The sequence below is a fragment of the Mustela putorius genome, unplaced genomic scaffold (assembly GCF_011764305.1).
Source record: "Mustela putorius furo isolate JIRA1106 unplaced genomic scaffold, ASM1176430v1.1 tig00000145_pilon_pilon_pilon, whole genome shotgun sequence".
In the NCBI taxonomy this organism is placed as follows: domain Eukaryota; kingdom Metazoa; phylum Chordata; class Mammalia; order Carnivora; family Mustelidae; genus Mustela; species Mustela putorius.
Window position 1 is genome coordinate 623,531 of NW_025421294.1, and position 9,445 is coordinate 632,975.

Sequence of the window (9,445 nt, forward strand, 5' to 3'; positions counted from 1 at the left end):
TTGTGACTTTTAGTTTCACTTTAGTTTCTGAATTTAAAAATTTGGGGAGTTTTGAATTTTCAATTCTACAGTGGCCTTGGAGAACATGTTATCGCACTACTGTTTATACTGTTGGAAAATATAGGACATTACAGTTGGGACATTAGAATTATCTACCATATATTAAATATCTTTTAAAGATGCTTGTAGACCTAGCAGTTCTCAGGAAATTATTGGACAGGAACATAAAGATGTAGGTACAAATTATTTCCAGTAGTTAAAGGAAGAAAACAATTTAGATACTTAGTAAGAGATTGTCTAAGAAAATCTAGGTATATTCAATTAAACATAATGTTATGCAGACAATAAAGATGATGTTAATGTACACTGACATAAAAAGGTATTCAGATTATATTATGAAGTTTAAAAAAATAGGTCACTAAATAGTTTGCAGAGCATGGAAAAAAGTCCAGAAGGTTACACACCAAAATGTTTACAGAAGTCGTAAGTCTTCATGGTAGGATACACTCATTCTTCCTGTTTTCCTTTCTATATTTTCTAATGGGGCTACAGTAAACATGTCTTCCTTGTGTAATTAAGAATTAAAGGAACGCTACATGAAAGAAAAAGGAATACTTCTACTTCTCATCATGAACAAACACTCCTTTAGCCGTATATTGCTTCAAGCTTCTGTCTCATCTCCTGTTTCCATTGATAGTCTTTGCCTATTTTTTCTGCATCACCCTCTCTCTTTTCTCTTGAGTTGCCTCCCCACACTCCACCAAGGCCACCACTATCGGTGTCACCTGTCACATCCGAACTGCTCCTTCCTCTGGCCTCTTCCAACTCCTTCTCACTTGGCTCCAGCAGACCCCTCCCTCTCCTCTCTTGTCCCCTTCATTGACGGCTCTTCCTCCCTGTCCCCTGCTGAGGACTCCTCATCTCCCTGACCTCAGATACCCACATTAGTATCTCCCCTAAATCACTGACCTTTAGAGTCAGCTGCCTTTTCTACTTGAATATCTAAAAGGTATCTCAAACGAAAACATCTACAACAAACTCTGGATTTCCTTCCACTGCTTCCAAGCTATTCATCCTCTACCCTCATATCCATTAGCACATCTTGAGAGCTCTGCCTTCACAATATCTCACGGGTCTGACCATGTCTCAACCATGTCTACCCCTACAGCCTCAATCCAAGCCGCAACGTCGATCTCTGGGTAGATGTCTGGCAAAAGCCTTTCGTGTTCAGCGTGTCCCAGGCACCCTGACCTTCTTGTTGCTTCTTGAATAAGCCACCTTCACTCCCACCTTTGGATATTTGCTATTTCCTCTGCCTAGGATGTTCTTTCTCCATACAACCCCTGGCTCCTTTACCCACTTTCTTTTGGTTTCTGCTCAAATGTCCTTTATCAAAGAGGTCTTTTCTGACTGCCCTATTTAAAATAGCACAGCTCCATCCCACCTCCATCTCCTTGTGTCTTGCCTCATTCTGCCCTCCTTGGTCCACACTTCTTAATGGTCTCTCCCCGCAGGTCATAAGCCCCATGAGTGCAGGGATGTGTCTGGTTTGCTGCTGCACTACCAGCACCAAGATGAACAAAACCCGAGCCAGGATATGTACTCAATAAATATTTGTAGAAAGAATGACATGCCTGAGCTAAGACTTTTTTTTTTTCCTTTGTAAAAAGGACCATTTCTATGTTCTCAGAAATGTTCAATGTCTTTGGGGTGGAGGGATGAAATGGTGATCGAGCAAGGCAGAGCAAGGGGAAGGAGTTGTAGGCCCTTCTTCTGGGAGTCTCAGCCAACTGCGGAGAGGCTAGAGTGACAGGAGGAGGAGCACAAAGCAATGTAAACGCTAGAAATGTTCCAGAACTTCTAGTCTGTGTGGGGACTTTTTGGTCTTGGCCTTGATCCCTGATGTTTCCTGTTGAACATCTCAGCTTAAAAATGGAAGGAAGGAAAAACTACTTTTGAGTAGCAGCTAAATCATAAAAGAAAATGAGCTCACTGCCATGAAAACTCCAGACAAGGAGAGCCAAGGATGTCTCGTCCTCTTTCCTCTCCTCCTCTTCGGGGGCACCTACACTTCTGCAACCACTGTGTCCTGATTCTAGTTCCCTTTGTCCAGCCTTGTTCACCTGAATCCCCTACACAGTACCTGGTTTAACCCTAACAAAAGAAAGCACCCTTCTTCCTCCTTCCTTGGTAGCTCACAACCTTGTCTGACATGACACCCAGACTTTGGCAGACTTTGTCTGTCTTTTTTGGAAAACAAATGTCTGGAAATTATTTCAAGGGCTCAACAAAGTTGCAAAATGCCTCATATCCCTTACAGGGTCCGTGGGGGCTTTCTGTCATCACTTCAGTAATGTGGGGAAATAAAATACAAAGCAGAGTCCAGTGACGGGACTTAAAGGCAGGCTCTGCCTTTGATTTGCCTGAGTCTCTAATATTGTGAGTGGAGGGCCAGGGGCCAGGGACACGGTGCTGTCTCTGCCTCAGTTATCTGTAAATGAATGTGAATGAATGGCTTCCTCTCTTTCCACAGATCCTGCAGGCGTTTATTTACTCAAGGCCGCATTGTCTTTTAGTCTGAGTCTTGGATGTGTTCATATAATGCTTTCTTTGATAATCTGTTTGGGCACAGACCTAGGGAAGAAGCTGCCCTACTTGAGGAATAGTAAACTCTAGTGCTTCTGGCATATTCCAGAGCCTGAGAGGAGCCTCCTCCATTTCTGAGAATACTGCCAGGGGTGGTGACTGTATTATGCTATTCTGTGAGAAAATGACTCCCTGTCTTACTTTTGAGTTTATGTCACGCTGAGGGTGCTGATGTGGTTAATTTCCAAGAGAGTACTCACGTACTCGTTCTGTTACCGGTAAGTACACACACACACACACACACACACACACACATACAGAACACCTACTACAAGCCTCACACTGGGCTAGATTTGGGGATACAAAGCTGAGAAGAAAAGGCCTTATGAATGATTGCCATCCAGTGAGAGATCAACTATTAAACTGGGGGATCAGAAGGCAGAATCGGTGGGATTTCTGGCTGGATTTTTTTAGTTGCATAATGCTGGACTGCAAGTTCAAGAATTCAGGAGAACAAATGTTCAGAAAAATGCTTCCCACAGCGGCAAGCCAGGAATGCCAAGGATTACTGGCCACCACTGGAAGCTACAGGAGGCGAAGAAGGATTCTTTCCCAGAGCCTTCAGAGGGCGCCTGCCAACACAAGCATTTGGGACTTGGGGCTTCAGAACAGTGAGAGAATACATTTCTGTCATTTTAAGCTACCCAGTTTGTGGTAATTTGTTTAGTATTCTAAGAATAAATGTTTAAGAAGAACTAAGTGCCATAAATATATAATATAAAACAATATACATACATATACGTATACACACACACACAACACACACATGCACACACACACACAAATAATATAAGTAACCAAAAAAATCACAAAAAAATTGATGAGGGAACTTATTTAAAATGCGCGTTTCTGGGTCCTAGATAGTCTGATGCAGTAAGTCTGGCTTACTAGCCAGTAATATGTTCTAGAAACCTTAGCCATCATCAGCTGATGGGCTGCTCAGCAACTCCTGACTGGAGTTAATCGTAGTTGGTCCTTAATCTTGTTCCCTGAGATATAATTCGAATTTCTGAGAGACAGAGAGAGTCCACTTTCCTTGGTTTCCACTCTTAAGTAGTCTTAAACTTCAGTGGAGCCTGAATTTCTAGCTGATTAACCTGTCAGTCTTACTTAGAAGAAGTTAGTTTCCTTCTATCAGAATTGAGAAGATGGCATTGAAGCCTAGAGAGGTGTTTGCCAGCTTTCTGGAAGTCTTAGATTAGGCCCTTCTGATCCCAAATTATAGAAATCAAGCCTATCCAATCTAAACATCAGTAAGTAAGTAACAAACAAATAAGGAAATCCCAGGAAGAGCTGAACAACCAGCCTGCAGGACCCAAGGCAGATCCAGTCATTAGCATTAGCGGCAGTTCCCAACCATTCCTCTCACTCAACACCAGGAACTCCTGGTACCTGTACTTCTCAGTTCAAACTTCCAAATCCTTCAGAAAGAAATCTTTTTGGCTCCATTTTGCTTAGAGGTCCCCTGTACTGATCAACTTTGCCTAACAAAGAATAGGGTCATGCAGTTCAAACACAGAGGCTCGGAGCCCAACCACATGACAGAGGCCAGTTCCCTGAGAAGAGACAAGAGAGTAAAAACTGCCCCCAAGAAGCTGATACTCTCCTGACTCCCTTTTCCAGCTCCTACCCTGAGTTCCTCTGTGAGAACAGATCTCAAACCTTCTCCTAGGATAGACCATACCTATCTTCTTTGCTTAATCACACTCCATTCCAAACCAACCTATTTTTTTTTTTAATTTTATTTATTTACTTGTCAGAGAGAGCGAACACAGGCAGACAGAATAGCAGGCAGAGGCAGAGTCTGGAGAAGCAGGCTTCCTGACAAGCAAGGAGCCCGATGTGGGACTCGAACCCAGGACGCTGGGATCATGACCTGAGCCAAAGGCAGCTGCTTAACCAACTGAGCCACCCAGGTGTCCCCCAAACCAACCTATTTCTGAAATGTCTCTCAGGTCCTCTTTCTCACAGTCCTCACCCATGTTAAATTTGGATTCTTGTTCATCTTGCACACTTAGGCCCCTCTCTGGAGATTTCTATAGGATCAATGAGATGATACTGCATTTCAGATAAATGACACCAGGAAATCAGAGCCTGTAGATCTTGGTTTGGGATATTTTTCTAGTGGCAGTGATGGGTAATTTGAGTCATCTACATTCGTCCCCCATGTGACCACTCTCACACACTGGAGAGCAAACCAGCTGACTAAAGACAAAATGGGGCTTCTCCCAGTGGAAAGGCTGGGGGGCAGGGAGTGAAAAGTTAATCTAAGCACAACAGCACCTAAATGAGGTGAGTTATCAGTTTTGAAAATGACATGTCTAAACAAAGTTAACTCTCTTCTGCCCAGTATTGCATTCAAGGATGAGCCAACCACACTGTTAAAGATCAAAGCAGCTTCCTCGGGTACTTCATACTTTGTTCTTTCCCCGTAGACAATACCCTAGCTACCACATACTGAAACAGTAGCTGTAACAAACAGCTCCTCAGACTCATGTAAAGTTGGTGTGCCAGGGTGTCTCAATTGGTAAAGCATCTGATTCTTGCTTTCAGCTCTGGTCATGAGGTTGGGGTCATGGGATCAAGCCCCACATAGCATCAGACTCCATGCTTCATGGTGAATCTGCTTGGGATTCTCTCTCCTGCTTCCTCTGCTCCTTCCCCTACTCATGTTCTCTTTCTCTCTAAAATAAATAAGTTAGGGGTGCCTAAGTGGTTCAGTCCATTAAGTGTTGGCCCTTTGCTTAGGTGATGATCCCAGGGTCCTGGGATCAAGCCCCACATCAGGCTATCTGCTCAGTAGGGAGCCTTCCTCTCCCTCTCCCTCTGCCCATGCTTGCTTGTGCCTGCTCTTTCGCTCTTGCTCTCCCTGTCTCTCTCAAATAATTAAATAAATAAAATCATTTAAAAAATTTAATTAACTATTTTTTTTAAAGCATGTCAAGGTCCCACAAAACTGAATTTTTAGAAAAAACATAATGGAAATGCTTAGCTTACACTGACTGTGGGCCTTGGGGGGCAGTTATATAACCTCTCTGTGACTGTTTTCTCATCAGTGAGATGGTATAATAATAGTCCCTCCCTCAGGGGATTGTTGAGATGATTAAATAAGTATAAAAAAAAATTAGAGCAGTTCCTGGCATGTGGTAAGTGCTCAATAAATGTTAGCCATTATAACCATTTCCTGACATCCTCAGGTAAAGTTTGATATACCTAGTCTCTCTGAAAGCATCCTGCACAGTAAATATTAGCTTGTTTCTTTCTTCACCCATCGATGATAACATCAGGTGGGAGCCCCTTCATGCTTACATGTCTAGCACCCAAGGAACCAATGATGTCGGGTGGATGTGTGAATGGCTGCTGGAGTGCTCGCTTCGGCAGCACATATACTAAAATTGGAACGATACAGAGAAGATTAGCATGGCCCCTGCGCAAGGATGACACGTGAATGGCTGCTGGAAAACCAGGGTAAGATCATCAGGACTGGGATGCAATAAGAATTGTGACCCCCAAGTTTCTTCAACCTACAAGAAGAGTGAATGTATTCATTGGAGAGTTTATCCAAAGGTCATAAAAAGAGAGTGGAGAGGACTAGTTGGAGTTTTGTGTAATCTTGGGCATGTTGTGTAACCATGCTCAGGCTCAGTTTCTGATCCAGAAGTGTGAAATGGGGCCCAAGCATTCACATTTCTAACAAGTTCACAGGATGATGCTAAACATATTGTTCTGGAAGTCACACTTTGAGGACCTGTTATTTGTATCTTTCCTCTTCTAAAATCCTAGAAGAAATGATCCATATCTATTAGTGATCTATCTAGATCTATCTATCTATCTATTAGTGAATTAATTTTGCTATAGTGGGATGAGCCTGGACTTTGGAGGCAGGCCCACAAATCCTGCCCTTTGAGGCTGAACCAGAATCTTCACTCTCTCAGCCTCCATTCCTCATCTGTAAAGGGGGAATCATAATCCCTATCTCATATAAGTAAATAATGTGGGTAATAGGCCTACACCATATTGGATATTCAATGGATATCAATTTCTTTAACTCCATTCCCTTTCCTGATGTGTAATAGGCTGATTACCATTCAAAGTGTTAACCATTCCAGGAATGCCCAGGATGACAAGAACAATTGCTAACTCTTATACAAGTCTTTACATTTATAAAAATAAGTAAATGAACATTATCTTCTGAAGGAAGACCAAAATCTACATTTTTAACCAAAACACAAGATAACTTCCTTATGCACCAAAATTTGACAACAGCTAATATCTCATTTAATCTTCACAGCCTAAAAGACAGCATTATTAATCCAATTGCTTAGATGAGAAATGGGATCCAAGAGGTTAAGTGACTGCCACAATAACCCAAAGACACAATCCCAAACTTCTGGCTTATAAACCCAGTTCTTTAATATAGCAATAAAAATCTTTACTGGTGGTATTGTAGGCATCAGGGACTGGAAAGTGGGGCAGATGTTTTTGCCTAGAAAAAGTATTTTTGGCCTCACCTGATTACTGATGTGTGATTTGCAGGGAGATTTGGGAGGCTGCTTGGTAAGTTCATGTTTGATACTATCCAAGTATGTGGCAACTATACCCTTAAGATAAGGAAGGAAACACCTGATCCAGGTGTTCTGTGGCCTTTCAACTCTGAATGGCTGAGCAAGTGCCAGTTGGCTTTCTGGAATGAAATATTTAGTGACCTTGTTAACAGAGAAGCTTCCTCCTTTTCCATTCCTCCTTTGATTGCTCAAGCCTTCATGAGGGAAGAATGCAATTGCTCCTAAATGTGGAAAAAAAATCTTAAAAAATCTGGAAAAATCTCAACCCAGGAAAGAACAAATCTTGGCTTGGAGCTTCATGAACGGTTATGGCCATCAGCCAACACACCACCAGTTCGGTTATTTATACAGCAGAAGGAAATCATTTACTTGTAAGCTACCTCCTTTCAGCTTCTCCTAATCCAAAATGTCCCAGAAACCAAAAAGTAGAGTTGAAATTAATGAAACAAAATATTTAGTAGACATCTACATGGCTCCATAAAAGCAAAATTCCTTGCACTTACCCCTATTAGAGTCTTACTGTTTAAGTGGCTATTTTTAATTGAGACTGACCTGCTTCTCTCTTTGACCTTCCCATCCCAGAACATCACTTGCTTCTTGGAAACTCCTCTTATGCTTATCTGTAAGGAATGTCCCTCAGGCTACTATGGAGATTTTTTTGGCTACTTACTTATATTGAGTAAAGGATGCTTGAGAGTGAAACCTAACTATGGACACAAGGGCACTGAAACTAGCTGTGACAGAAATTAATACTCAAGCACAGAGTTCGAAACAGTTTCTTATACTTAAGGACATTCTGACCTCCGTGGTTGTGGCAGCAAAATCAAGTAAGCCAAAAATTTCCCCATGAGCTTTGGGAGGGAAATCCCACTTTCTCATTTAAAAAAAAAAAATGCAGTTTATCTCTTTTTGCTTCTAATTAGAAACAGAACATGATTCTTCTTGATGTTGAAATCCCAAGAAATCACGATAAGCCCTACTGGGACTATGACACCTATAAATCAGCAATACAATCTGCTGCTTACGGAAAAGAGCTTGAATAGTGTTATTCATACTAGACTGTGAAATACTTTAGGGTTCAAATCAACTTTATACCCTCTTTTTACAGGTGAGTATGAGCCTTGATTATGGGCAGTAACGACTCTCAGGGCAGCCAGGAACTGTAAAATTAAAACTGTAATTTTTGGATTAAAGACAAGGCTAATGTGTAGTGCAGACTGCTGCAGTCAAGTCAGAAGTATTAAAACCGATTTCTACAATCTAGCGAAAGAAGCAAAACGAGAGTTTTTATAAGCCTGGTGAGAACATGAACACAGAGGTGCCTCCAGGGAATAATCTTAAAATCACAAAAATACAAATCACAAACCATTATTTTCTTTACACACCATGAGTTTCTCTGGTTGGGAATGGAAGTTTCGAGAGGAGTACCAACCAGTTCAGTCATTTGATATCCAAAGTAAACCTTGGCTTCTAGAAGTGGATAAAGCCGCTTGTCTTGAGCCATCTCCCTACACGTGTGCTCTTTTTTTCCAGCTGGAATTCTGAGTCAGGGAATCCAAGAGGTGAGTCAGTGTCTTTCTCTATTGGTGTCAGCACAATTTTACGTAGTTCTAGACCTGTCCTGAATTGCACTATAAAATTACTAGGCTTGAACCCCAAACACAAGTAAATCTGATGCATGCCATGATGAGGAAGACAACAGTGGGAAGACCAGGTGCTGGGAGAATACAAACAATTGATGTATAATCCTGAAGTGTGAGCAACAGATACATTTATCCACCCATTCATCTATTCAAGGAGTACTTACAGAGCTTCTGGTCAGAGGGGCACGGCATAACCCCAGGGCATGCCATTCACAGAGGTTTCCAGAGGGTAAAGCTCTACGGGAACAAAGGACAGTTTCTGCCTTCAAGGAGCTCTCAGTGCAGTGGAAGAAAGGCAAAGTGGTCAGGGAAATACAATACAGAGTGGAAAGCCATAAGACAGAACAGTTAGGGGGCACCTGGGTGGCTCAGTGGGTTAAGCCGCTGCCTTCGGCTCAGGTCATGATCTCAGAGTCCTGGGATCGAGTCCCGCATCGGGCTCTCCGCTCAGCGGAGAGCCTGCTTCCCTCTCTCTCTCTGCCTGCCTCTCCATCTACTTGTGATTTCTCTCTGTCAAATAAATAAATAAAATCTTAAAAAAAAAAAAAAAAAAAAAAAAAAAAAAAAGACAGAACAGTTAGCATGGGTGGA

The 9,445-nt window shown here is 42.1% G+C and overlaps 1 non-coding gene across 1 annotated transcript; it reads left to right on the forward strand.

Moving 5' to 3' along the window:
- The first annotated feature begins 6,011 nt into the window (after window positions 1–6,011).
- On the forward strand, window positions 6,012–6,118 carry LOC123390868. Its single transcript, XR_006605460.1, has one exon. It is a non-coding gene; the product is annotated as a U6 spliceosomal RNA (small nuclear RNA).
- Window positions 6,119–9,445: the final 3,327 nt, after the last annotated feature.